Source organism: Argiope bruennichi, chromosome 7, assembly GCF_947563725.1.
Source record: "Argiope bruennichi chromosome 7, qqArgBrue1.1, whole genome shotgun sequence".
NCBI lineage: Eukaryota > Metazoa > Arthropoda > Arachnida > Araneae > Araneidae > Argiope > Argiope bruennichi.
This window is the reverse complement of record NC_079157.1, coordinates 82,934,003-82,954,101: the sequence shown is the minus strand read 5'-3', so window position 1 is coordinate 82,954,101 and position 20,099 is coordinate 82,934,003. Positions and strand designations below refer to the sequence as shown.

At 43.6% G+C, this 20,099-nt stretch overlaps 68 non-coding genes across 68 annotated transcripts; all 68 read right to left on the bottom strand.

Moving 5' to 3' along the window:
- Positions 1 to 217: 217 nt before the first annotated feature.
- Positions 218 to 299, bottom strand: Trnas-cga (transfer RNA serine (anticodon CGA)). The gene has a single exon. It is a non-coding gene; the product is annotated as a tRNA-Ser (tRNA).
- Positions 300 to 528: 229 nt separating this feature from the next.
- Trnas-cga (transfer RNA serine (anticodon CGA)) lies at positions 529 to 610 on the bottom strand. The gene has a single exon. It is a non-coding gene; the product is annotated as a tRNA-Ser (tRNA).
- A 230-nt stretch (positions 611 to 840) lies between these two features.
- Trnal-caa (transfer RNA leucine (anticodon CAA)) lies at positions 841 to 922 on the bottom strand. Its single transcript has one exon. It is a non-coding gene; the product is annotated as a tRNA-Leu (tRNA).
- Positions 923 to 1,462: 540 nt separating this feature from the next.
- Positions 1,463 to 1,544, bottom strand: Trnas-cga (transfer RNA serine (anticodon CGA)). The gene has a single exon. It is a non-coding gene; the product is annotated as a tRNA-Ser (tRNA).
- A 230-nt stretch (positions 1,545 to 1,774) lies between these two features.
- Trnal-caa (transfer RNA leucine (anticodon CAA)) lies at positions 1,775 to 1,856 on the bottom strand. The gene has a single exon. It is a non-coding gene; the product is annotated as a tRNA-Leu (tRNA).
- An 854-nt stretch (positions 1,857 to 2,710) lies between these two features.
- Positions 2,711 to 2,792, bottom strand: Trnal-caa (transfer RNA leucine (anticodon CAA)). Its single transcript has one exon. It is a non-coding gene; the product is annotated as a tRNA-Leu (tRNA).
- Positions 2,793 to 3,334: 542 nt separating this feature from the next.
- On the bottom strand, positions 3,335 to 3,416 carry Trnas-cga (transfer RNA serine (anticodon CGA)). The gene has a single exon. It is a non-coding gene; the product is annotated as a tRNA-Ser (tRNA).
- Positions 3,417 to 3,958: 542 nt separating this feature from the next.
- Trnas-cga (transfer RNA serine (anticodon CGA)) lies at positions 3,959 to 4,040 on the bottom strand. Its single transcript has one exon. It is a non-coding gene; the product is annotated as a tRNA-Ser (tRNA).
- A 74-nt stretch (positions 4,041 to 4,114) lies between these two features.
- Trnas-cga (transfer RNA serine (anticodon CGA)) lies at positions 4,115 to 4,196 on the bottom strand. Its single transcript has one exon. It is a non-coding gene; the product is annotated as a tRNA-Ser (tRNA).
- A 74-nt stretch (positions 4,197 to 4,270) lies between these two features.
- Trnas-cga (transfer RNA serine (anticodon CGA)) lies at positions 4,271 to 4,352 on the bottom strand. The gene has a single exon. It is a non-coding gene; the product is annotated as a tRNA-Ser (tRNA).
- A 74-nt stretch (positions 4,353 to 4,426) lies between these two features.
- Trnas-cga (transfer RNA serine (anticodon CGA)) lies at positions 4,427 to 4,508 on the bottom strand. The gene has a single exon. It is a non-coding gene; the product is annotated as a tRNA-Ser (tRNA).
- Positions 4,509 to 4,738: 230 nt separating this feature from the next.
- On the bottom strand, positions 4,739 to 4,820 carry Trnas-cga (transfer RNA serine (anticodon CGA)). Its single transcript has one exon. It is a non-coding gene; the product is annotated as a tRNA-Ser (tRNA).
- Positions 4,821 to 5,360: 540 nt separating this feature from the next.
- Positions 5,361 to 5,442, bottom strand: Trnas-cga (transfer RNA serine (anticodon CGA)). The gene has a single exon. It is a non-coding gene; the product is annotated as a tRNA-Ser (tRNA).
- Positions 5,443 to 5,672: 230 nt separating this feature from the next.
- On the bottom strand, positions 5,673 to 5,754 carry Trnal-caa (transfer RNA leucine (anticodon CAA)). The gene has a single exon. It is a non-coding gene; the product is annotated as a tRNA-Leu (tRNA).
- An 854-nt stretch (positions 5,755 to 6,608) lies between these two features.
- On the bottom strand, positions 6,609 to 6,690 carry Trnal-caa (transfer RNA leucine (anticodon CAA)). Its single transcript has one exon. It is a non-coding gene; the product is annotated as a tRNA-Leu (tRNA).
- A 542-nt stretch (positions 6,691 to 7,232) lies between these two features.
- Positions 7,233 to 7,314, bottom strand: Trnas-cga (transfer RNA serine (anticodon CGA)). The gene has a single exon. It is a non-coding gene; the product is annotated as a tRNA-Ser (tRNA).
- Positions 7,315 to 7,856: 542 nt separating this feature from the next.
- Trnas-cga (transfer RNA serine (anticodon CGA)) lies at positions 7,857 to 7,938 on the bottom strand. Its single transcript has one exon. It is a non-coding gene; the product is annotated as a tRNA-Ser (tRNA).
- Positions 7,939 to 8,012: 74 nt separating this feature from the next.
- Trnas-cga (transfer RNA serine (anticodon CGA)) lies at positions 8,013 to 8,094 on the bottom strand. Its single transcript has one exon. It is a non-coding gene; the product is annotated as a tRNA-Ser (tRNA).
- A 74-nt stretch (positions 8,095 to 8,168) lies between these two features.
- Positions 8,169 to 8,250, bottom strand: Trnas-cga (transfer RNA serine (anticodon CGA)). The gene has a single exon. It is a non-coding gene; the product is annotated as a tRNA-Ser (tRNA).
- Positions 8,251 to 8,324: 74 nt separating this feature from the next.
- Trnas-cga (transfer RNA serine (anticodon CGA)) lies at positions 8,325 to 8,406 on the bottom strand. Its single transcript has one exon. It is a non-coding gene; the product is annotated as a tRNA-Ser (tRNA).
- A 74-nt stretch (positions 8,407 to 8,480) lies between these two features.
- Positions 8,481 to 8,562, bottom strand: Trnas-cga (transfer RNA serine (anticodon CGA)). The gene has a single exon. It is a non-coding gene; the product is annotated as a tRNA-Ser (tRNA).
- Positions 8,563 to 8,636: 74 nt separating this feature from the next.
- On the bottom strand, positions 8,637 to 8,718 carry Trnas-cga (transfer RNA serine (anticodon CGA)). The gene has a single exon. It is a non-coding gene; the product is annotated as a tRNA-Ser (tRNA).
- A 230-nt stretch (positions 8,719 to 8,948) lies between these two features.
- Trnal-caa (transfer RNA leucine (anticodon CAA)) lies at positions 8,949 to 9,030 on the bottom strand. The gene has a single exon. It is a non-coding gene; the product is annotated as a tRNA-Leu (tRNA).
- A 73-nt stretch (positions 9,031 to 9,103) lies between these two features.
- On the bottom strand, positions 9,104 to 9,185 carry Trnas-cga (transfer RNA serine (anticodon CGA)). The gene has a single exon. It is a non-coding gene; the product is annotated as a tRNA-Ser (tRNA).
- Positions 9,186 to 9,259: 74 nt separating this feature from the next.
- Positions 9,260 to 9,341, bottom strand: Trnas-cga (transfer RNA serine (anticodon CGA)). Its single transcript has one exon. It is a non-coding gene; the product is annotated as a tRNA-Ser (tRNA).
- A 542-nt stretch (positions 9,342 to 9,883) lies between these two features.
- On the bottom strand, positions 9,884 to 9,965 carry Trnas-cga (transfer RNA serine (anticodon CGA)). The gene has a single exon. It is a non-coding gene; the product is annotated as a tRNA-Ser (tRNA).
- Positions 9,966 to 10,039: 74 nt separating this feature from the next.
- Trnas-cga (transfer RNA serine (anticodon CGA)) lies at positions 10,040 to 10,121 on the bottom strand. The gene has a single exon. It is a non-coding gene; the product is annotated as a tRNA-Ser (tRNA).
- Positions 10,122 to 10,195: 74 nt separating this feature from the next.
- Trnas-cga (transfer RNA serine (anticodon CGA)) lies at positions 10,196 to 10,277 on the bottom strand. Its single transcript has one exon. It is a non-coding gene; the product is annotated as a tRNA-Ser (tRNA).
- Positions 10,278 to 10,351: 74 nt separating this feature from the next.
- On the bottom strand, positions 10,352 to 10,433 carry Trnas-cga (transfer RNA serine (anticodon CGA)). The gene has a single exon. It is a non-coding gene; the product is annotated as a tRNA-Ser (tRNA).
- Positions 10,434 to 10,507: 74 nt separating this feature from the next.
- Trnas-cga (transfer RNA serine (anticodon CGA)) lies at positions 10,508 to 10,589 on the bottom strand. The gene has a single exon. It is a non-coding gene; the product is annotated as a tRNA-Ser (tRNA).
- A 74-nt stretch (positions 10,590 to 10,663) lies between these two features.
- Trnas-cga (transfer RNA serine (anticodon CGA)) lies at positions 10,664 to 10,745 on the bottom strand. Its single transcript has one exon. It is a non-coding gene; the product is annotated as a tRNA-Ser (tRNA).
- Positions 10,746 to 10,819: 74 nt separating this feature from the next.
- On the bottom strand, positions 10,820 to 10,901 carry Trnas-cga (transfer RNA serine (anticodon CGA)). The gene has a single exon. It is a non-coding gene; the product is annotated as a tRNA-Ser (tRNA).
- A 74-nt stretch (positions 10,902 to 10,975) lies between these two features.
- Positions 10,976 to 11,057, bottom strand: Trnas-cga (transfer RNA serine (anticodon CGA)). Its single transcript has one exon. It is a non-coding gene; the product is annotated as a tRNA-Ser (tRNA).
- A 74-nt stretch (positions 11,058 to 11,131) lies between these two features.
- On the bottom strand, positions 11,132 to 11,213 carry Trnas-cga (transfer RNA serine (anticodon CGA)). The gene has a single exon. It is a non-coding gene; the product is annotated as a tRNA-Ser (tRNA).
- Positions 11,214 to 11,287: 74 nt separating this feature from the next.
- On the bottom strand, positions 11,288 to 11,369 carry Trnas-cga (transfer RNA serine (anticodon CGA)). The gene has a single exon. It is a non-coding gene; the product is annotated as a tRNA-Ser (tRNA).
- Positions 11,370 to 11,599: 230 nt separating this feature from the next.
- Trnas-cga (transfer RNA serine (anticodon CGA)) lies at positions 11,600 to 11,678 on the bottom strand. Its single transcript has one exon. It is a non-coding gene; the product is annotated as a tRNA-Ser (tRNA).
- A 77-nt stretch (positions 11,679 to 11,755) lies between these two features.
- Trnal-caa (transfer RNA leucine (anticodon CAA)) lies at positions 11,756 to 11,837 on the bottom strand. Its single transcript has one exon. It is a non-coding gene; the product is annotated as a tRNA-Leu (tRNA).
- A 73-nt stretch (positions 11,838 to 11,910) lies between these two features.
- Positions 11,911 to 11,992, bottom strand: Trnas-cga (transfer RNA serine (anticodon CGA)). Its single transcript has one exon. It is a non-coding gene; the product is annotated as a tRNA-Ser (tRNA).
- Positions 11,993 to 12,066: 74 nt separating this feature from the next.
- On the bottom strand, positions 12,067 to 12,148 carry Trnas-cga (transfer RNA serine (anticodon CGA)). Its single transcript has one exon. It is a non-coding gene; the product is annotated as a tRNA-Ser (tRNA).
- A 528-nt stretch (positions 12,149 to 12,676) lies between these two features.
- Trnas-cga (transfer RNA serine (anticodon CGA)) lies at positions 12,677 to 12,758 on the bottom strand. The gene has a single exon. It is a non-coding gene; the product is annotated as a tRNA-Ser (tRNA).
- Positions 12,759 to 13,120: 362 nt separating this feature from the next.
- Positions 13,121 to 13,202, bottom strand: Trnas-cga (transfer RNA serine (anticodon CGA)). The gene has a single exon. It is a non-coding gene; the product is annotated as a tRNA-Ser (tRNA).
- Positions 13,203 to 13,276: 74 nt separating this feature from the next.
- Trnas-cga (transfer RNA serine (anticodon CGA)) lies at positions 13,277 to 13,358 on the bottom strand. Its single transcript has one exon. It is a non-coding gene; the product is annotated as a tRNA-Ser (tRNA).
- A 74-nt stretch (positions 13,359 to 13,432) lies between these two features.
- On the bottom strand, positions 13,433 to 13,514 carry Trnas-cga (transfer RNA serine (anticodon CGA)). Its single transcript has one exon. It is a non-coding gene; the product is annotated as a tRNA-Ser (tRNA).
- A 74-nt stretch (positions 13,515 to 13,588) lies between these two features.
- Trnas-cga (transfer RNA serine (anticodon CGA)) lies at positions 13,589 to 13,670 on the bottom strand. The gene has a single exon. It is a non-coding gene; the product is annotated as a tRNA-Ser (tRNA).
- A 74-nt stretch (positions 13,671 to 13,744) lies between these two features.
- On the bottom strand, positions 13,745 to 13,826 carry Trnas-cga (transfer RNA serine (anticodon CGA)). Its single transcript has one exon. It is a non-coding gene; the product is annotated as a tRNA-Ser (tRNA).
- Positions 13,827 to 13,900: 74 nt separating this feature from the next.
- Positions 13,901 to 13,982, bottom strand: Trnas-cga (transfer RNA serine (anticodon CGA)). Its single transcript has one exon. It is a non-coding gene; the product is annotated as a tRNA-Ser (tRNA).
- A 74-nt stretch (positions 13,983 to 14,056) lies between these two features.
- Trnas-cga (transfer RNA serine (anticodon CGA)) lies at positions 14,057 to 14,138 on the bottom strand. The gene has a single exon. It is a non-coding gene; the product is annotated as a tRNA-Ser (tRNA).
- Positions 14,139 to 14,212: 74 nt separating this feature from the next.
- Trnas-cga (transfer RNA serine (anticodon CGA)) lies at positions 14,213 to 14,294 on the bottom strand. Its single transcript has one exon. It is a non-coding gene; the product is annotated as a tRNA-Ser (tRNA).
- A 74-nt stretch (positions 14,295 to 14,368) lies between these two features.
- Trnas-cga (transfer RNA serine (anticodon CGA)) lies at positions 14,369 to 14,450 on the bottom strand. The gene has a single exon. It is a non-coding gene; the product is annotated as a tRNA-Ser (tRNA).
- Positions 14,451 to 14,524: 74 nt separating this feature from the next.
- Trnas-cga (transfer RNA serine (anticodon CGA)) lies at positions 14,525 to 14,606 on the bottom strand. Its single transcript has one exon. It is a non-coding gene; the product is annotated as a tRNA-Ser (tRNA).
- A 74-nt stretch (positions 14,607 to 14,680) lies between these two features.
- Positions 14,681 to 14,762, bottom strand: Trnas-cga (transfer RNA serine (anticodon CGA)). The gene has a single exon. It is a non-coding gene; the product is annotated as a tRNA-Ser (tRNA).
- A 74-nt stretch (positions 14,763 to 14,836) lies between these two features.
- Trnas-cga (transfer RNA serine (anticodon CGA)) lies at positions 14,837 to 14,918 on the bottom strand. The gene has a single exon. It is a non-coding gene; the product is annotated as a tRNA-Ser (tRNA).
- Positions 14,919 to 15,148: 230 nt separating this feature from the next.
- On the bottom strand, positions 15,149 to 15,230 carry Trnas-cga (transfer RNA serine (anticodon CGA)). Its single transcript has one exon. It is a non-coding gene; the product is annotated as a tRNA-Ser (tRNA).
- A 230-nt stretch (positions 15,231 to 15,460) lies between these two features.
- Trnal-caa (transfer RNA leucine (anticodon CAA)) lies at positions 15,461 to 15,542 on the bottom strand. The gene has a single exon. It is a non-coding gene; the product is annotated as a tRNA-Leu (tRNA).
- Positions 15,543 to 15,615: 73 nt separating this feature from the next.
- Positions 15,616 to 15,697, bottom strand: Trnas-cga (transfer RNA serine (anticodon CGA)). Its single transcript has one exon. It is a non-coding gene; the product is annotated as a tRNA-Ser (tRNA).
- A 74-nt stretch (positions 15,698 to 15,771) lies between these two features.
- Trnas-cga (transfer RNA serine (anticodon CGA)) lies at positions 15,772 to 15,853 on the bottom strand. Its single transcript has one exon. It is a non-coding gene; the product is annotated as a tRNA-Ser (tRNA).
- A 528-nt stretch (positions 15,854 to 16,381) lies between these two features.
- On the bottom strand, positions 16,382 to 16,463 carry Trnas-cga (transfer RNA serine (anticodon CGA)). The gene has a single exon. It is a non-coding gene; the product is annotated as a tRNA-Ser (tRNA).
- Positions 16,464 to 17,147: 684 nt separating this feature from the next.
- On the bottom strand, positions 17,148 to 17,229 carry Trnas-cga (transfer RNA serine (anticodon CGA)). The gene has a single exon. It is a non-coding gene; the product is annotated as a tRNA-Ser (tRNA).
- Positions 17,230 to 17,303: 74 nt separating this feature from the next.
- Trnas-cga (transfer RNA serine (anticodon CGA)) lies at positions 17,304 to 17,385 on the bottom strand. Its single transcript has one exon. It is a non-coding gene; the product is annotated as a tRNA-Ser (tRNA).
- A 74-nt stretch (positions 17,386 to 17,459) lies between these two features.
- Trnas-cga (transfer RNA serine (anticodon CGA)) lies at positions 17,460 to 17,541 on the bottom strand. The gene has a single exon. It is a non-coding gene; the product is annotated as a tRNA-Ser (tRNA).
- A 74-nt stretch (positions 17,542 to 17,615) lies between these two features.
- On the bottom strand, positions 17,616 to 17,697 carry Trnas-cga (transfer RNA serine (anticodon CGA)). Its single transcript has one exon. It is a non-coding gene; the product is annotated as a tRNA-Ser (tRNA).
- Positions 17,698 to 17,925: 228 nt separating this feature from the next.
- Positions 17,926 to 18,007, bottom strand: Trnas-cga (transfer RNA serine (anticodon CGA)). Its single transcript has one exon. It is a non-coding gene; the product is annotated as a tRNA-Ser (tRNA).
- A 74-nt stretch (positions 18,008 to 18,081) lies between these two features.
- Positions 18,082 to 18,163, bottom strand: Trnas-cga (transfer RNA serine (anticodon CGA)). The gene has a single exon. It is a non-coding gene; the product is annotated as a tRNA-Ser (tRNA).
- Positions 18,164 to 18,237: 74 nt separating this feature from the next.
- Trnas-cga (transfer RNA serine (anticodon CGA)) lies at positions 18,238 to 18,319 on the bottom strand. Its single transcript has one exon. It is a non-coding gene; the product is annotated as a tRNA-Ser (tRNA).
- A 74-nt stretch (positions 18,320 to 18,393) lies between these two features.
- Positions 18,394 to 18,475, bottom strand: Trnas-cga (transfer RNA serine (anticodon CGA)). The gene has a single exon. It is a non-coding gene; the product is annotated as a tRNA-Ser (tRNA).
- Positions 18,476 to 18,549: 74 nt separating this feature from the next.
- Positions 18,550 to 18,631, bottom strand: Trnas-cga (transfer RNA serine (anticodon CGA)). The gene has a single exon. It is a non-coding gene; the product is annotated as a tRNA-Ser (tRNA).
- A 74-nt stretch (positions 18,632 to 18,705) lies between these two features.
- Positions 18,706 to 18,787, bottom strand: Trnas-cga (transfer RNA serine (anticodon CGA)). The gene has a single exon. It is a non-coding gene; the product is annotated as a tRNA-Ser (tRNA).
- A 230-nt stretch (positions 18,788 to 19,017) lies between these two features.
- On the bottom strand, positions 19,018 to 19,099 carry Trnas-cga (transfer RNA serine (anticodon CGA)). Its single transcript has one exon. It is a non-coding gene; the product is annotated as a tRNA-Ser (tRNA).
- Positions 19,100 to 20,099: the final 1,000 nt, after the last annotated feature.

Sequence of the window (20,099 nt, the reverse complement as noted above, 5' to 3'; positions counted from 1 at the left end):
CTGTGAAATTATTGTCGCGATTACAGTAATTTATATATGAAGGATGTAAAAGAAGAGACGTCGCAGTCAGTAGGATTCGAACCTAAGCAGGAATATCCCAATTTATTTCGATTCCATCGCCTTAACCACTCGGCCACGACTGCTCGACGGACATTTCTGTGAAATTATTGTCGCGATTACAGTAATTTATATGTGAAGGATGTAAAAGAAGAGACGACGCAGCCGGTAGGATTCGAACCTACGGGGGAATATCCCAATGGATTTCGAGTCCATTGCCTTAACCACTCGGCCACGACTACTCGACGGTCTTTTCTGTGAAATTATTGTCGCGATTACAGTAATTTATATGTGAAGGATGTAAAAGAAGAGACAACGCTGCCGGTAGGATTCGAACCTACGCGGGAATATCCTAATCGATTTCGAGTCCATCGCCTTAACCATTCGGCCTCTACTGCTCGACGGACATTTCTGTGAAATTATTGTCCGATTACAGTAATTTATATGTCAAGGATGTAAAAGAATAGACGACGCAGCCGGTAGGATTCGAACCTACGCGGGAATATCAGAATGGATTTCGAGTCCATCGCCTTAACCACTCGGCCACGACTGCTCGACGGACATTTCTGTGAAATTATTGTCGCGATTACAGTAATTTATATATGAAGGATGTGAAAGAAGAGACGACGCGGCCTGTAGGATTCGAACCTACGCGGGAATTTCCCAATCAATTTCGAGTCCATCGCCTTAACCACTCGGCCACGACTACTCGACGGACATTTCTGAGACATTATTGTCACGATTACAATAATTTATATATGAAAGATGTAAAAGAAGAGACGACGCAGCCAGTAGGATTCGAACCTACGCAGGAATATCCCAATGGATTTTGAGTCCATCGCCTTAACCACTCGGCCATGACTGCTCGACGGGCATTTCCGTGAAATTATTGTCGCGATTACAATAATTTATATATGAAGGATGTAAAAGAAGAGACGACGCAGCCGGTAGGATTCGAACCTAAGCGGGAATATCCTAACGGATTTCGAGTATATCGCCTTAACCAATCGGCCACGACTGCTCGACGGTCATTTCTATAAAATTATTGTCGCGATTACAGTAATTTATATATGAAGGATGTAAAAGAAGTGACGACGCAGCCGTTAGGATTCGAACCTAAGCGGGAATATCCTAATGATTTCGAGACTTACGCCTTAACCACACGGCCACAACTGCTCGACGGACATTTCTGTGAAATTATTGTCGCGATTACAGTAATTTATATGTGAAGGATGTAAAAGAAGAGACAACGCTGCCGGTAGGATTCGAACCTACGCGGGAATATCCTAATCGATTTCGAGTCCATCGCCTTAACCATTCGGCCTCGACTGCTCGACGGACATTTCTGTGAAATTATTGTCCGATTACAGTAATTTATATGTCAAGGATGTAAAAGAATAGACGACGCAGCCGGTAGGATTCGAACCTACGCGGGAATATCAGAATGGATTTCGAGTCCATCGCCTTAACCACTCGGCCACGACTGCTCGACGGACATTTCTGTGAAATTATTGTCGCGATTACAGTAATTTATATATGAAGGATGTAAAAGAAGAGAACACGCTGCCTGTAGGATTCGAACCTACGCGGGAATTTCCCAATCAATTTCGAGTCCATCGCCTTAACCACTCGGCCACGACTACTCGACGGACATTTCTGTGACATTATTGTCACGATTACAATAATTTATATATGAAAGATGTAAAAGAAGAGACGACGCAGCCAGTAGGATTCGAACCTACGCAGGAATATCCCAATGGATTTTGAGTCCATCGCCTGAACCACTCGGCCACGACTGCTCGACGGACATTTCCGTGAAATTATTGTCGCGATTACAATAATTTATATATGAAGGATGTAAAAGAAGAGACGACGCAGCCGGTAGGATTCGAACCTAAGCGGGAATATCCTAACGGATTTCGAGTATATCGCCTTAACCAATCGTCCACGACTGCTCGACGGTCATTTCTATAAAATTATTGTCGCGATTACAGTAATTTATATATGAAGGATGTAAAAGAAGTGACGACGCTGCCGTTAGGATTCGAACCTAAGCGGGAATATCCTAATGGATTTCGAGACTTACGCCTTAACCACTCGGCCACAACTGCTCGACGGTCAATTCTGTAAAATTATTGTCACGATTACAGTAATTTATATATGAAGGCATTAAAAGAAGAGACGACGCAGCCAGTAGGATTCGAGAATACGCGAGAATATCCCAATGGATTTCGAGTCCATCGCCTTACCCACTCGGCCACGACTGCTCGGCGGACATTTCTGTGAAATTATTGTCACGATTACAGTAATTTATATATGAAGGATGTAAAAGAAGAGACGACGCAGCCGTTCGGATTCGAACCTACGCGGGAATATCCTAATCGATTTCGAGTCCATCGCCTTAACCACTCGGCCACGACTGCTCTACTGACATTTCTGTGAAAATATTGTCGCGATTACAGTAATTTATATATGAAGGGTGTAAAAGAAGAGACGACGCTGCCTGTAGGATTCGGACCTACGCGGGAATTTCCCAATCAATTTCGAGTCCATCGCCTAAACCACTCGGCCACGACTACTCGACGGACATTTCTGTGAAATTATTGTCACGATTACAATAATTTATATATGAAAGATGTAAAAGAAGAGACGACGCAGCCAGTAGGATTCGAACCTACGCAGGAATATCCCAATGGATTTTGAGTCCATCGCCTTAACCACTCGGCCTCGACTGCTCGACGGTCAATTCTGTAAAATTATTGTCACGATTACAGTAATTTATATATGAAGGCTGTAAAAGAAGAGACGACGCAGCCAGTAGGATTCGAGAATACGCGAGAATATCCCAATGGATTTCGAGTCCATCGCCTTACCCACTCGGCCACGACTGCTCGGCGGACATTTCTGTGAAATTATTGTCGCAATTACAGTAATTTATATGTGAAGGATGTAAAAGAAGAGACGACGCATCCGGTAGGATTCAAACCAACGGGGGAATATCCCAATGGATTTCGAGTCCATAGCCTTAACCACTCGGCCACGACTACTCGACGGTCATTTCTGTGAAATTATTGTCGCGGTTACAGTAATTTATATATGAAGGATATAAAAGAATAGACCACGCAGCTGTTAGGATTCGAACCTACGCGGGAATATACTCATCGATTTCGAGTCCATCGCCTTAACCACTCGGCCACGACTGCTCGACGGACATTTCTGTGAAATTATTGTCGCGATTACAGTAATTTATATATGAAGGATGTAAAAGAAGAGACGACGCAGCCGATAGGATTCGAACCTACGCAGGAATATCCCAATGGATTTCGAGTCCATCGCCTTAACCACTCGGCCACGACTGCTCGACGGACATTTCCGTGAAATTATTGTCGCGATTACAATAATTTATATATGAAAGATGTATAAGCAGAGACGACGCAGCCGGTAGGATTCGAACCTAAGCGGGAATATCTTCATGGATTTCGAGTATATCGCCTTAACCAATCGGCCACAACTGCTCGACGGTCATTTCTATAAAATTATTGTCGCGATTACAGTAATTTATATATGAAGGATGCAAAAGAAGTGACGACGCAGCCGTTAGGATTCGAACCTAAGCGGGAATATCCTAATGGATTTCGAGACTAACGTCTTAACCACTCGGCCACAACTGCTCGACGGTCAATTCTGTAAAATTATTGTCACGATTACAGTAATTTATATATGAAGGCTGTAAAAGAAGAGACGACGCAGCCAGTAGGATTCGAGAATACACGAGAATATCCCAATGGATTTCGAGCCCATCGCCTTACCCACTCGGCCACGACTGCTCGTCGAACATTTCTGTGAAATTATTGTCACGATTACAGTAATTTATATATTAAGGGTGTAAAAGAAGAGACGACGCAGCCGTTAGGATTCGAACCTAAGCGGGAATATTCTAATGGATTTCGAGTCCATCGCCTTAACCACTCGGCCACGACCGCTCGACGGACATTTCTGTGAAATTATTGTCGCGATTTCAGTAATTTATATATGAAGGATGTAAAAGAAGAGACGACGCTGCCGGTAGGATTCGAACCAACGCGGGAATATCACAATGGATTTCGAGTCCACCGCCTTAACCACTCGGCCACGACTGCTCGACGGTTATTTCTGTGAAATTATTGTCGCGATTACAGTAATTTATATATGAAGGATGTAAAAGAAGAGACGACGCTGCCGGTAGGATTCGAACCTACGCGGGAATATCCCAATGGATTTCGAGTCCATCTCCTTAACCACTCGGCCACGACTGCTCGACGGACATTTCTGTTAAATTATTGTCGCGATTGCAGTATTTTATATATGAAGGATGTAAAAGATGAGACGACGCAGCCGTTAGGATTCGAACCTACGCGGGAATTTCCCAATCAATTTCGAGTCCATCGCCTTAACCACTCGGCCACGACTGCTCGACTGACATTTCTGTGAAATTATTGTCGCGATTACAGTAATTTCTATATGAAGGGTGTAAAAGAAGAGACGACGCTGCCTGTAGGATTCGAACCTACGCGGGAATTTCCCAATCAATTTCGAGTCCATCGCCTTAACCACTCGGCCACGACTACTCGACGGACATTTCTGTGAAATTATTGTCACGATTACAATAATTTATATATGAAGGATGTAAAAGAAGAGACGACGCAGCCGTTAGGATTCGAACCTACGCGGGAATATCCTAATCGATTTCGAGTCCATCGCCTTAACCACTCGGCCACGACTGCTCGACTGACATTTCTGTGAAATTATTGTCGCGATTACAGTAATTTCTATATGAAGGGTGTAAAAGAAGAGACGACGCTGCCTGTAGGATTCGAACCTAAGCGGGAATATCCTAACGGATTTCGAGTATATCGCCTTAACCAATCGGCCACGACTGCTCGACGGTCATTTCTATAAAATTATTGTCGCGATTACAGTAATTTATATATGAAGGATGTAAAAGAAGTGACGACGCAGCCGTTAGGATTCGAACCTAAGCGGGAATATCCTAATGATTTCGAGACTTACGCCTTAACCACACGGCCACAACTGCTCGACGGACATTTCTGTGAAATTATTGTCGCGATTACAGTAATTTATATGTGAAGGATGTAAAAGAAGAGACAACGCTGCCGGTAGGATTCGAACCTACGCGGGAATATCCTAATCGATTTCGAGTCCATCGCCTTAACCATTCGGCCTCGACTGCTCGACGGACATTTCTGTGAAATTATTGTCCGATTACAGTAATTTATATGTCAAGGATGTAAAAGAATAGACGACGCAGCCGGTAGGATTCGAACCTACGCGGGAATATCAGAATGGATTTCGAGTCCATCGCCTTAACCACTCGGCCACGACTGCTCGACGGACATTTCTGTGAAATTATTGTCGCGATTACAGTAATTTATATATGAAGGATGTAAAAGAAGAGAACACGCTGCCTGTAGGATTCGAACCTACGCGGGAATTTCCCAATCAATTTCGAGTCCATCGCCTTAACCACTCGGCCACGACTACTCGACGGACATTTCTGTGACATTATTGTCACGATTACAATAATTTATATATGAAAGATGTAAAAGAAGAGACGACGCAGCCAGTAGGATTCGAACCTACGCAGGAATATCCCAATGGATTTTGAGTCCATCGCCTGAACCACTCGGCCACGACTGCTCGACGGACATTTCCGTGAAATTATTGTCGCGATTACAATAATTTATATATGAAGGATGTAAAAGAAGAGACGACGCAGCCGGTAGGATTCGAACCTAAGCGGGAATATCCTAACGGATTTCGAGTATATCGCCTTAACCAATCGTCCACGACTGCTCGACGGTCATTTCTATAAAATTATTGTCGCGATTACAGTAATTTATATATGAAGGATGTAAAAGAAGTGACGACGCTGCCGTTAGGATTCGAACCTAAGCGGGAATATCCTAATGGATTTCGAGACTTACGCCTTAACCACTCGGCCACAACTGCTCGACGGTCAATTCTGTAAAATTATTGTCACGATTACAGTAATTTATATATGAAGGCATTAAAAGAAGAGACGACGCAGCCAGTAGGATTCGAGAATACGCGAGAATATCCCAATGGATTTCGAGTCCATCGCCTTACCCACTCGGCCACGACTGCTCGGCGGACATTTCTGTGAAATTATTGTCACGATTACAGTAGTTTATATATGAAGGATGTAAAAGAAGAGACGACGCAGCCGTTCGGATTCGAACCTACGCGGGAATATCCTAATCGATTTCGAGTCCATCGCCTTAACCACTCGGCCACGACTGCTCTACTGACATTTCTGTGAAAATATTGTCGCGATTACAGTAATTTATATATGAAGGGTGTAAAAGAAGAGACGACGCTGCCTGTAGGATTCGGACCTACGCGGGAATTTCCCAATCAATTTCGAGTCCATCGCCTAAACCACTCGGCCACGACTACTCGACGGACATTTCTGTGAAATTATTGTCACGATTACAATAATTTATATATGAAAGATGTAAAAGAAGAGACGACGCAGCCAGTAGGATTCGAACCTACGCAGGAATATCCCAATGGATTTTGAGTCCATCGCCTTAACCACTCGGCCTCGACTGCTCGACGGTCAATTCTGTAAAATTATTGTCACGATTACAGTAATTTATATATGAAGGCTGTAAAAGAAGAGACGACGCAGCCAGTAGGATTCGAGAATACGCGAGAATATCCCAATGGATTTCGAGTCCATCGCCTTACCCTCTCGGCCACGACTGCTCGGCGGACATTTCTGTGAAATTATTGTCGCAATTACAGTAATTTATATGTGAAGGATGTAAAAGAAGAGACGACGCATCCGGTAGGATTCAAACCAACGGGGGAATATCCCAATGGATTTCGAGTCCATAGCCTTAACCACTCGGCCACGACTACTCGACGGTCATTTCTGTGAAATTATTGTCGCGGTTACAGTAATTTATATATGAAGGATATAAAAGAATAGACCACGCAGCTGTTAGGATTCGAACCTACGCGGGAATATACTCATCGATTTCGAGTCCATCGCCTTAACCACTCGGCCACGACTGCTCGACGGACATTTCTGTGAAATTATTGTCGCGATTACAGTAATTTATATATGAAGGATGTAAAAGAAGAGACGACGCAGCCGATAGGATTCGAACCTACGCAGGAATATCCCAATGGATTTCGAGTCCATCGCCTTAACCACTCGGCCACGACTGCTCGACGGACATTTCCGTGAAATTATTGTCGCGATTACAATAATTTATATATGAAAGATGTATAAGCAGAGACGACGCAGCCGGTAGGATTCGAACCTAAGCGGGAATATCTTCATGGATTTCGAGTATATCGCCTTAACCAATCGGCCACAACTGCTCGACGGTCATTTCTATAAAATTATTGTCGCGATTACAGTAATTTATATATGAAGGATGCAAAAGAAGTGACGACGCAGCCGTTAGGATTCGAACCTAAGCGGGAATATCCTAATGGATTTCGAGACTAACGTCTTAACCACTCGGCCACAACTGCTCGACGGTCAATTCTGTAAAATTATTGTCACGATTACAGTAATTTATATATGAAGGCTGTAAAAGAAGAGACGACGCAGCCAGTAGGATTCGAGAATACACGAGAATATCCCAATGGATTTCGAGCCCATCGCCTTACCCACTCGGCCACGACTGCTCGTCGAACATTTCTGTGAAATTATTGTCACGATTACAGTAATTTATATATTAAGGGTGTAAAAGAAGAGACGACGCAGCCGTTAGGATTCGAACCTAAGCGGGAATATTCTAATGGATTTCGAGTCCATCGCCTTAACCACTCGGCCACGACCGCTCGACGGACATTTCTGTGAAATTATTGTCGCGATTTCAGTAATTTATATATGAAGGATGTAAAAGAAGAGACGACGCTGCCGGTAGGATTCGAACCAACGCGGGAATATCACAATGGATTTCGAGTCCACCGCCTTAACCACTCGGCCACGACAGCTCGACGGTCATTTCTGTGAAATTATTGTCGCGATTACAGTAATTTATATATGAAGGATGTAAAAGAAGAGACGACGCTGCCGGTAGGATTCGAACCTACGCGGGAATATCCCAATGGATTTCGAGTCCATCTCCTTAACCACTCGGCCACGACTGCTCGACGGACATTTCTGTTAAATTATTGTCGCGATTACAGTATTTTATATATGAAGGATGTAAAAGATGAGACGACGCAGCCGTTAGGATTCGAACCTACGCGGGAATTTCCCAATCAATTTCGAGTCCATCGCCTTAACCACTCGGCCACGACTGCTCGACTGACATTTCTGTGAAATTATTGTCGCGATTACAGTAATTTCTATATGAAGGGTGTAAAAGAAGAGACGACGCTGCCTGTAGGATTCGAACCTACGCGGGAATTTCCCAATCAATTTCGAGTCCATCGCCTTAACCACTCGGCCACGACTGCTCGACGGACATTTCCGTGAAATTATTGTCGCGATTACAATAATTTATATATGAAGGATGTAAAAGAAGAGACGACGCAGCCGTTAGGATTCGAACCTACGCGGGAATATCCTAATCGATTTCGAGTCCATCGCCTTAACCACTCGGCCACGACTGCTCGACTGACATTTCTGTGAAATTATTGTCGCGATTACAGTAATTTCTATATGAAGGGTGTAAAAGAAGAGACGACGCTGCCTGTAGGATTCGAACCTACGCGGGAATTTCCCAATCAATTTCGAGTCCATCGCCTTAACCACTCGGCCACGACTACTCGACGGACATTTCTGTGAAATTATTGTCACGATTACAATAATTTATATATGAAAGATGTAAAAGAAGAGACGACGCAGCCAGTAGGATTCGAACCTACGCAGGAATATCCCAATGGATTTTGAGTCCATCGCCTTAACCACTCGGCCTCGACTGCTCGACGGACATTTCTGTGAAATTATTGTCCGATTACAGTAATTTATATGTGAAGGATGTAAAAGAATAGACGACGCAGCCGGTAGGATTCGAACCTACGCGGGAATATCCCAATGGATTTCGAGTCCATCGCCTTAACCACTCGGCCACGACTGCTCGACAGACATTTCTGTGAAATTATTGTCACGATTACAGTAATTTATATGTGAAGGATGTAAAAGAAGTTACGACGCAGCCGGTAGGATTCGAACCTACGCGGGAATATCCTAATTGATTTCGAGTCCATCGCCTTAACCACTCGGCCACGACTGCTCGACGGACATTTCCGTGAAATTATTGTCGCGATTACAATAATTTATATATGAAGGATGTAAAAGCAGAGACGACGCAGCCGGTAGGATTCGAACCTAAGCGGAAATATCTTCATAGATTTCGAGTATATCGCCTTAACCAATCGGCCACAACTGCTCGACGGTCATTTCTATAAAATTATTGTCGCGATTACAGTAATTTATATATGAAGGATGTAAAGGAAGTGACGACGCAGCCGTTAGGATTCGAACCTAAGCGGGAATATCCTAATGGATTTCGAGACTAACGTCTTAACCACTCGGCCACAACCGCTCGACGGTCAATTCTGTAAAATTATTGTCACGATTACAGTAATTTATATATGAAGGCTGTAAAAGAAGAGACGACGCAGCCAGTAGGATTCGAGAATACGCGAGAATATCCCAATGGATTTCGAGTCCATCGCCTTACCCACTCGGCCACGACTGCTCGGCGGACATTTCTGTGAAATTATTGTCACGATTACAGTAATTTATATATGAAGGATGTAAAAGAAGAGACGACGCAGCCGTTAGGATTCGAACCTAAGCGGGAATATTCTAATGGATTTCGAGTCCATCGCCTTAACCACTCGGCCACGACCGCTCGACGGACATTTCTGTGAAATTATTGTCGCGATTTCAGTAATTTATATATGAAGGATGTAAAAGAAGAGACGACGCTGCCGTTAGGATTCGAACCTACGCGGGAATATCCCAATGGATTTCGATTCCACCGCCTTAACCACTCGGCCACGACCGCTCGACGGACATTTCTGTGAAATTATTGTCGCGATTTCAGTAATTTATATATGAAGGATGTAAAAGAATAGACGACGCTGCCGTTAGGATTCGAACCTACGCGGGAATATCCCAATGGATTTCGAGTCCATCGCCTTAACCACTCGGCCACGACCGCTCGACGGACATTTCTGTGAAATTATTGTCGCGATTTCAGTAATTTATATATGAAGGATGTAAAAGAAGAGACGACGCTGCCGTTAGGATTCGAACCTACGCGGGAATATCCCAATGGATTTCGAGTCCACCGCCTTAACCACTCGGCCACGACCGCTCGACGGACATTTCTGTGAAATTATTGTCGCGATTTCAGTAATTTATATATGAAGGATGTAAAAGAAGAGACGACGCTGCCGTTAGGATTCGAACCTACGCGGGAATATCCCAATGGATTTCGAGTCCATCGCCTTAACCACTCGGCCACGACCGCTCGACGGACATTTCTGTGAAATTATTGTCGCGATTTCAGTAATTTATATATGAAGGATGTAAAAGAAGAGACGACGCTGCCGTTAGGATTCGAACCTACGCGGGAATATCCCAATGGATTTCGAGTCCACCGCCTTAACCACTCGGCCACGACCGCTCGACGGACATTTCTGTGAAATTATTGTCGCGATTTCAGTAATTTATATATGAAGGATGTAAAAGAAGAGACGACGCTGCCGTTAGGATTCGAACCTACGAGGGAATATCCCAATGGATTTCGAGTCCACCGCCTTAACCACTCGGCCACGACCGCTCGACGGACATTTCTGTGAAATTATTGTCGCGATTTCAGTAATTTATATATGAAGGATGTAAAAGAACAGACGACGCTGCCGTTAGGATTCGAACCTACGCGGGAATATCCCAATGGATTTCGAGTCCACCGCCTTAACCACTCGGCCACGACCGCTCGACGGACATTTCTGTGAAATTATTGTCGCGATTTCAGTAATTTATATATGAAGGATGTAAAAGAAGAGACGTCGCTGCCGTTAGGATTCGAACCTACGCGGGAATATCCCAATGGATTTCGAGTCCATCGCCTTAACCACTCGGCCACGACCGCTCGACGGACATTTCTGTGAAATTATTGTCGCGATTTCAGTAATTTATATATGAAGGATGTAAATGAATAGACGACGCAGCCGTTAGGATTCGAACCTACGCGGGAATATCCCAATGGATTTCGAGTCCACCGCCTTAACCACTCGGCCACGACTGCTCTACGGACATTTCTGTGAATTTATTGTCACGATTACAATAATTTATATATGAAGGATGTAAAAGAAGAGACGACGCAGCCGTTAGGATTCGAACCTACGCGGGAATATCCTAATCGATTTCGAGTCCATCGCCTTAACCACTCGGCCGCGACTGCTCGACTGACATTTCTGTGAAATTATTGTCGCGATTACAGTAATTTGTATATGAATGGTGTAAAAGAAGAGACGACGCTGCCTGTAGGATTCGAACCTACGCGGAAATTTCCCAATCAATTTCGAGTCCATCGCCTTAACCACTCGGCCACGACTACTCGACGGACATTTCTGTGAAATTATTGTCACGATTATAATAATTTATATATGAAAGATGTAAAAGAAGAGACGACGCAGCCAGTAGGATTCGAACCTACGCAGGAATATCCCAATGGATTTTGAGTCCATCGCCTTAACCACTTGGCCTCGACTGCTCGACGGACATTTCTGTGAAATTATTGTCCGATTACAGTAATTTATATGTGAAGGATGTAAAAGAATAGACGACGCAGCCGGTAGGATTCGAACCTACGCGGGAATATCCCAATGGATTTCGAGTCCATCGCCTTAACCACTCGGCCACGACTGCTCGACGGACATTTCTGTGAAATTATTGTCACGATTACAGTAATTTATATGTGAAGGATGTAAAAGAAGTTACGACGCAGCCGGTAGGATTCGAACCTACGCGGGAATATCCTAATTGATTTCGAGTCCATCGCCTTAACCACTCGGCCACGACTGCTCGACGGACATTTCCGTGAAATTATTGTCGCGATTTCAGTAATTTATATATGAAGGATGTAAAAGAAGTGACGACGCAGCCGTTAGGATTCGAACCTAAGCGGGAATATCCTAATGGATTTCGAGACTTACGCCTTAACCACTCGGCCACAACTGCTCGTCGGTCAATTCTGTAAAATTATTGTCACGATTACAGTAATTTATATATGAAGGCTGTAAAAGAAGAGACGACGCAGCCAGTAGGATTCGAGAATACGCGAGAATATCCCAATGGATTTCGAGTCCATCGCCTTACCCACTCGGCGGACATTTCTGTGAAATTATTGTCACAATTACAGTAATTTATATATGAAGGCTGTAAAAGAAGAGACGACGCAGCCAGTAGGATTCGAGAATACGCGAGAATATCCCAATGGATTTCGAGTCCATCGCCTTACCCACTCGGCCACGACTGCTCGGCGGACATTTCTGTGAAATTATTGTCACGATTACAGTAATTTATATATGAAGGATGTAAAAGAAGAAACGACGCAGCCGGTAGGATTCGAACCTACGCTGGAATATCCCAATGGATTTCGAGTCCATCGCCTTAACCACTCGGCCACGAATGCTCGACGGACATTTCTGTGAAATTATTGTCACGATTACAGTAATTTATATATGAAGGATGTAAAAAAAGAGACGACGCAGCCGGTAGGATTCGAACCTAAGCGGGAATATCCTAATGGATTTCGAGACTTACGCCTTAACCACTCGGCCACAACTGCTCGACGGTCAATTCTGTAAAATTATTGTCACGATTACAGTAATTTATATATGAAGGCTGTAAAAGAAGAGACGACGCAGCCAGTAGGATTCGAGAATACGCGAGAATATCCCGAGTCCATCGCCTTACCCACTCGGCGGACATTTCTGTGAAATTATTGTCACGATTACAGTAATTTATATATGAAGGATGTAAAAGAAGAAACGACGCAGCCGGTAGGATTCGAACCTACGCTGGAATATCCCAATGGATTTCGAGTCCATCGCCTTAACCACTCGGCCACGAATGCTCGACGGACATTTCTGTGAAATTATTGTCACGATTACAATAATTTATATATGGAGGATGTAAAAGAAGAGACGATGCTGCCGGTAGGAATCGAACCTACGCTGGAATATTCCAATGGATTTCGAGTCCATCGCCTTAACCACTCGGCCACGACCGCTCGACGGACATTTCTGTGAAATTATTGTCGCGATTTCAGTAATTTATATATGAAGGATGTAAAAGAAGAGACGACGCTGCCGTTAGGATTCGAACCTACGCGGGAATATCCCAATGGATTTCGAGTCCATCGCCTTAACCACTCGGCCACGACCGCTCGACGGACATTTCTGTGAAATTATTGTCGCGATTTCAGTAATTTATATATGAAGGATGTAAAAGAAGAGACGACGCTGCCGTTAGGATTCGAACCTACGCGGGAATATCCCAATGGATTTCGAGTCCACCGCCTTAACCACTCGGCCACGACCGCTCGACGGACATTTCTGTGAAATTATTGTCGCGATTTCAGTAATTTATATATGAAGGATGTAAAAGAAGAGACGACGCTGCCGTTAGGATTCGAACCTACGCGGTAATATCCCAATGGATTTCGAGTCCATCGCCTTAACCACTCGGCCACGACCGCTCGACGGACATTTCTGTGAAATTATTGTCGCGATTTCAGTAATTTATATATGAAGGATGTAAAAGAAGAGACGACGCTGCCGTTAGGATTCGAACCTACGAGGGAATATCCCAATGGATTTCGAGTCCACCGCCTTAACCACTCGGCCACGACCGCTCGACGGACATTTCTGTGAAATTATTTTCGCGATTTCAGTAATTTATATATGAAGGATGTAAAAGAAGAGACGACGCTGCCGTTAGGATTCGAACCTACGCGGGAATATCCCAATGGATTTCGAGTCCATAGCCTTAACCACTCGGCCACGACCGCTCGACGGACATTTCTGTGAAATTATTGTCGCGATTTCAGTAATTTATATATGAAGGATGTAAAAGAAGAGACGACGCTGCCGTTAGGATTCGAACCTACGCGGGAATATCCCAATGGATTTCGAGTCCACCGCCTTAACCACTCGGCCACGACCGCTCGACGGACATTTCTGTGAAATTATTGTCGCGATTTCAGTAATTTATATATGAAGGATGTAAAAGAAGAGACGACGCTGCCGTTAGGATTCGAACCTACGCGGGAATATCCCAATGGATTTCGAGTCCACCGCCTTAACCACTCGGCCACGACCGCTCGACGGACATTTCTGTGAAATTATTGTCGCGATTTCAGTAATTTATATATGAAGTATGTAAAAGAAGAGACGTCGCTGCCGTTAGGATTCGAACCTACGCGGGAATATCCCAATGGATTTCGAGTCCATCGCCTTAACCACTCGGCCACGACCGCTCGACGGACATTTCTGTGAAATTATTGTCGCGATTTCAGTAATTTATATATGAAGGATGTAAAAGAATAGACGACGCAGCCGTTAGGATTCGAACCTACGCGGGAATATCCCAATGGATTTCGAGTCCACCGCCTTAACCACTCGGCCACGACTGCTCGACGGTCATTTCTGTGAAATTATTGTCGCGATTACAGTAATTTATATATGAAGGATGTAAAAGAAGAGACGACGCTGCCGGTAGGATTCGAAACTACGCGGGAATATCCCAATGGATTTCGAGTCCATCTCCTTAACCACTCGGCCACGACTGCTCGACGGACATTTCTGTGAAATTATTGTCGCGATTTCAGTAATTTATATATGAAGGATGTAAAAGATGAGACGACGCAGCCGTTAGGATGCGAACCTACGCGGGAATTTCCCAATCGATTTCAAGTCCATCACCTTAACCACTTGGACAAGACTGCTCTACGGACATTTCTGTGAAATTATTGTCACGATTACAATAATTTATATATGAAGGATGTAAAAGAAGAGACGACGCAGCCGTTAGGATTCGAACCTACGCGGGAATATCCTAATCGATTTCGAGTCCATCGCCTTAACCACTCGGCCACGACTGCTCGACTGACATTTCTGTGAAATTATTGTCGCGATTACAGTAATTTGTATATGAAGGGTGTAAAAGAAGAGACGACGCTGCCTGTAGGATTCGAACCTACGCGGGAATTTCCCAATCAATTTCGAGTCCATCGCCTTAACCACTCGGCCACGACTACTCGACGGACATTTCTGTGAAATTATTGTCACGATTATAATAATTTATATATGAAAGATGTAAAAGAAGAGACGACGCAGCCAGTAGGATTCGAACCTACGCAGGAATATCCCAATGGATTTTGAGTCCATCGCCTTAACCACTCGGCCTCGACTGCTCGACGGACATTTCTGTGAAATTATTGTCCGATTACAGTAATTTATATGTGAAGGATGTAAAAGAATAGACGACGCAGCCGGTAGGATTCGAACCTACGCGGGAATATCCCAATGGATTTCGAGTCCATCGCCTTAACCACTCGGCCACGACTGCTCGACGGACATTTCTGTGAAATTATTGTCACGATTACAGTAATTTATATGTGAAGGATGTAAAAGAAGTTACGACGCAGCCGGTAGGATTCGAACCTACGCGGGAATATCCTAATTGATTTCGAGTCCATCGCCTTAACCACTCGGCCACGACTGCTCGACGGACATTTCCGTGAAATTATTGTCGTGATTTCAGTAATTTATATATGAAGGATGTAAAAGAAGTGACGACGCAGCCGTTAGGATTCGAACCTAAGCGGGAATATCCTAATGGATTTCGAGACTTACGCCTTAACCACTCGGCCACAACTGCTCGACGGTCAATTCTGTAAAATTATTGTCACGATTACAGTAATTTATATATGAAGGCTGTAAAAGAAGAGACGACGCAGCCAGTAGGATTCGAGAATACGCGAGAATATCCCAATGGATTTCGAGTCCATCGCCTTACCCACTCGGCGGACATTTCTGTGAAATTATTGTCACGATTACAGTAATTTATATATGAAGGCTGTAAAAGAAGAGACGACGCAGCCAGTAGGATTCGAGAATACGCGAGAATATCCCAATGGATTTCGAGTCCATCGCCTTACCCACTCGGCCACGACTGCTCGGCGGACATTTCTGTGAAATTATTGTCACGATTACAGTAATTTATATATGAAGGATGTAAAAGAAGAAACGACGCAGCCGGTAGGATTCGAACCTACGCTGGAATATCCCATTGGATTTCGAGTCCATCGCCTTAACCACTCGGCCACGAATGCTCGACGGACATTTCTGTGAAATTATTGTCACGATTACAGTAATTTATATATGAAGGATGTAAAAAAAGAGACGACGCAGCCGGTAGGATTCGAACCTAAGCGGGAATATTCTAACGGATTTCGAGTATATCGCCTTCACCAATCGGCCACGACTGCTCGACGGTCATTTCTATAAAATTATTGTCACGATTACAGTAATTTATATATGAAGGATGTAAAAGAAGTGACGACGCAGCCGTTAGGATTCGAACCTAAGCGGGAATATCCTAATGGATTTCGAGACTTACGCCTTAACCACTCGGCCACAACTGCTCGACGGTCAATTCTGTAAAATTATTGTCACGATTACAGTAATTTATATATGAAGGCTGTAAAAGAAGAGACGACGCAGCCAGTAGGATTCGAGAATACGCGAGAATATCCCAATGGATTTCGAGTCCATCGCCTTACCCACTCGGCGGACATTTCTGTGAAATTATTGTCACGATTACAGTAATTTATATATGAAGGCTGTAAAAGAAGAGACGACGCAGCCAGTAGGATTCGAGAATACGCGAGAATATCCCAATGGATTTCGAGTCCATCGCCTTACCCACTCGGCCACGACTGCTCGGCGGACATTTCTGTGAAATTATTGTCACGATTACAGTAATTTATATATGAAGGATGTAAAAGAAGAAACGACGCAGCCGGTAGGATTCGAACCTACGCTGGAATATCCCAATGGATTTCGAGTCCATCGCCTTAACCACTCGGCCACGAATGCTCGACGGACATTTCTGTGAAATTATTGTCACGATTACAATAATTTATATATGGAGGATGTAAAAGAAGAGACGATGCTGCCGGTAGGATTCGAACCTACGCTGGAATATTCCAATGGATTTCGAGTCCATCGCCTTAACCACTCGGCCACGAGTGCTCGACGGACATTTCTGTGAAATTATTGTCGCGATTACAGTAATTTATATGTGAAGGATGTAAAAGAATAGACGACGCAGCCGGTAGGATTCGAACCTACGCGGGAATATCCCAATGGATTTCGAGTCCATCGCCTTAACCACTCGGCCACGACTGCTCGACGGTCATTTCTGTGAAATTATTGTCGCGAATACAGTATTTTATATATGAGGGATGTAAAAGAAGAGACCACGCAGCCGTTAGGATTCGAACCTACGCGGGAATATGCCAATGGATTTCGAGTCCATCGCCTTAACCACTCGGCCACGACTGCTCGACGGACAATTCTGTGAAATTATTCGCGATTACAATAATTTATATATGAAGGATGTAAAAGAAGAGACGACGCTGCCGGTAGGATTCGAACCAAAGCGTTAATATCCTAATGGAATTTGAGTCCATCGCCTTAACCTCTCGGCCACGACTGCTCGACGGTCATTTCTATAAAATTATTGTCGCGATTACAGTAATTTATATATGAAGGATGTAAAAGAAGAGACGACGCAGCCGTTAGGATTCGAACCTAAGCGGGAATATCCTAATGGATTTCGAGTCCATCGCCTTAACCACTCGGCCACGACTGCTCGACGGTCATTTCTATAAAATTATTGTCGCGATTACAGTAATTTATATATGAAGGATGTAAAAGAAGAGACGACGCAGCCGTTAGGATTCGAACCTAAGCGGGAATATCCTAATGGATTTCGAGTCCATCGCCTTAACCACTCGGCCACGACTGCTCGACGGTCATTTCTGTAAAATTATTGTCGCGATTACAGTAATTTATATATGAAGGATGTAAAAGAAGAGACGACGCAGCCGTTAGGATTCGAACCTAAGCGGGAATATTCTAATGGATTTCGAGTCCATCGCCTTAACCACTCGGCCACGACTGCTCGACTCACATTTCTGTGAAATTATTGTCACGATTACAGTAATTTATATGTGAAGGATGTATAAGAAGAGACGACGCTGCCGGTAGGATTCGAACCTACGCGGGAATATCCCAATGGATTTCGAGTCCATCGCCTTAACCACTCGGCCACGACTGCTCGACGGTCATTTCTGTGAAATTATTGTCACGATTACAGTAATTTATATGTGAAGGATGTATAAGAAGAGACGACGCTGCCGGTAGGATTCGAACCTACGCGGGAATATCCCAATGGATTTCGAGTCCATCGCCTTAACCACTCGGCCACGACTGCTCGACGGTCATTTCTGTGAAATTATTGTCACGATTACAGTAATTTATATGTGAAGGATGTATAAGAAGAGACGACGCTGCCGGTAGGATTCGAACCTACGCGGGAATATCCCAATGGATTTCGAGTCCATCGTCTTAACCACTCGGCCACGACTGCTCGACGGTCATTTCTGTGAAATTATTGTCGCGATTACAGTAATTTATATATGAAGGATGTAAAAGATGAGACGACGCAGCCGTTAGGATTCGAACCTACGCGGGAATTTCCCAATCGATTTCAAGTCCATCGCCTTAACCACTTGGACAAGACTGCTCGACGGACATTTCTGTGAAATTATTGTCGCGATTACAGTAATTTATATATGAAGGATGTAAAAGAAGAGACGACGCAGCCGGTAGGATTCGAACCTACGCGGGAATATCCCAATGGATTTCGAGTCCATCGCCTTAACCACTCGGCCACTACTGTTCGACGGACATTTCTGTGAAATTATTGTCGCGATTACAGTAATTTATATATGAAGGATGTAAAAGAAGAGACCACACAGCCGTTAGGATTCGAACCTACGCGGGAATATCCCATTGGATTTCGAGTCTACGGCCTTAACCACTCGGCCACGACTTCTTGCCGCATGTGTTTTAAACTTTTGCACTGGGAAAAATTTTTCGTTGCATATTTATTCAGTCAGTAGAAATATTTTATCATTGCTCTGAAAAATTAATTTGAATTCGAATATCTTTGAAAAATTAATCTTTTTTTTTCCATTTTGTAGGCTTTTTTAACTACCAGTAAATTAAAGTTTAAAATATTGCACCGTCTAAAATGGTGAGTTAATGTTATGATTGCAATAATTTTTCAATGAATTCGAGAAAGTAATATCACATTCAGCATGATTGCAGCCAATGGTGCTCGAGCTTTTGACTTAATCATTTCGCTAGTATAGTTTGTCATCCTCTTCGTAGGTATTATTGTCATAATTACAGTGAAAGAAAAATTAACCGAATCTGTGAGATTCGAACCATTGCGGGAACAAACCAATGAATTCGAATCTATCTTTTTAAATACTCGTCCACGACTACATGCTGCATTCTTCTTATTTATTATTGTCACCATTGTATTTATTTTTATGCGCAAGAGAAAGTAAAAGCAACTCAGTCAGTATGATAGGAACCTACATGGGAAGGTCCAATTGGGTTTCAAATGCATGTTTTTAATTGCGAGTACAACTGCTGGTTCCAACTTTTTTTTTTATTTGTGTGTGGCCAAAATTATAATAATTTCACTATGTAATAAAGAAAGGGAAATCAAAGCCGCAATTCTGAATAATACAATTTAATTCGCTTTGCCACCTTCACTGTAAATCCAAAAGAGCTCGCTGCAGCTTTCTTAGTGAACTTTGTAGTGATTACATTAATTTTTTTGTTTGCATGTGTATGCATAATCAACACATTGGTTCTAATTGGAACCG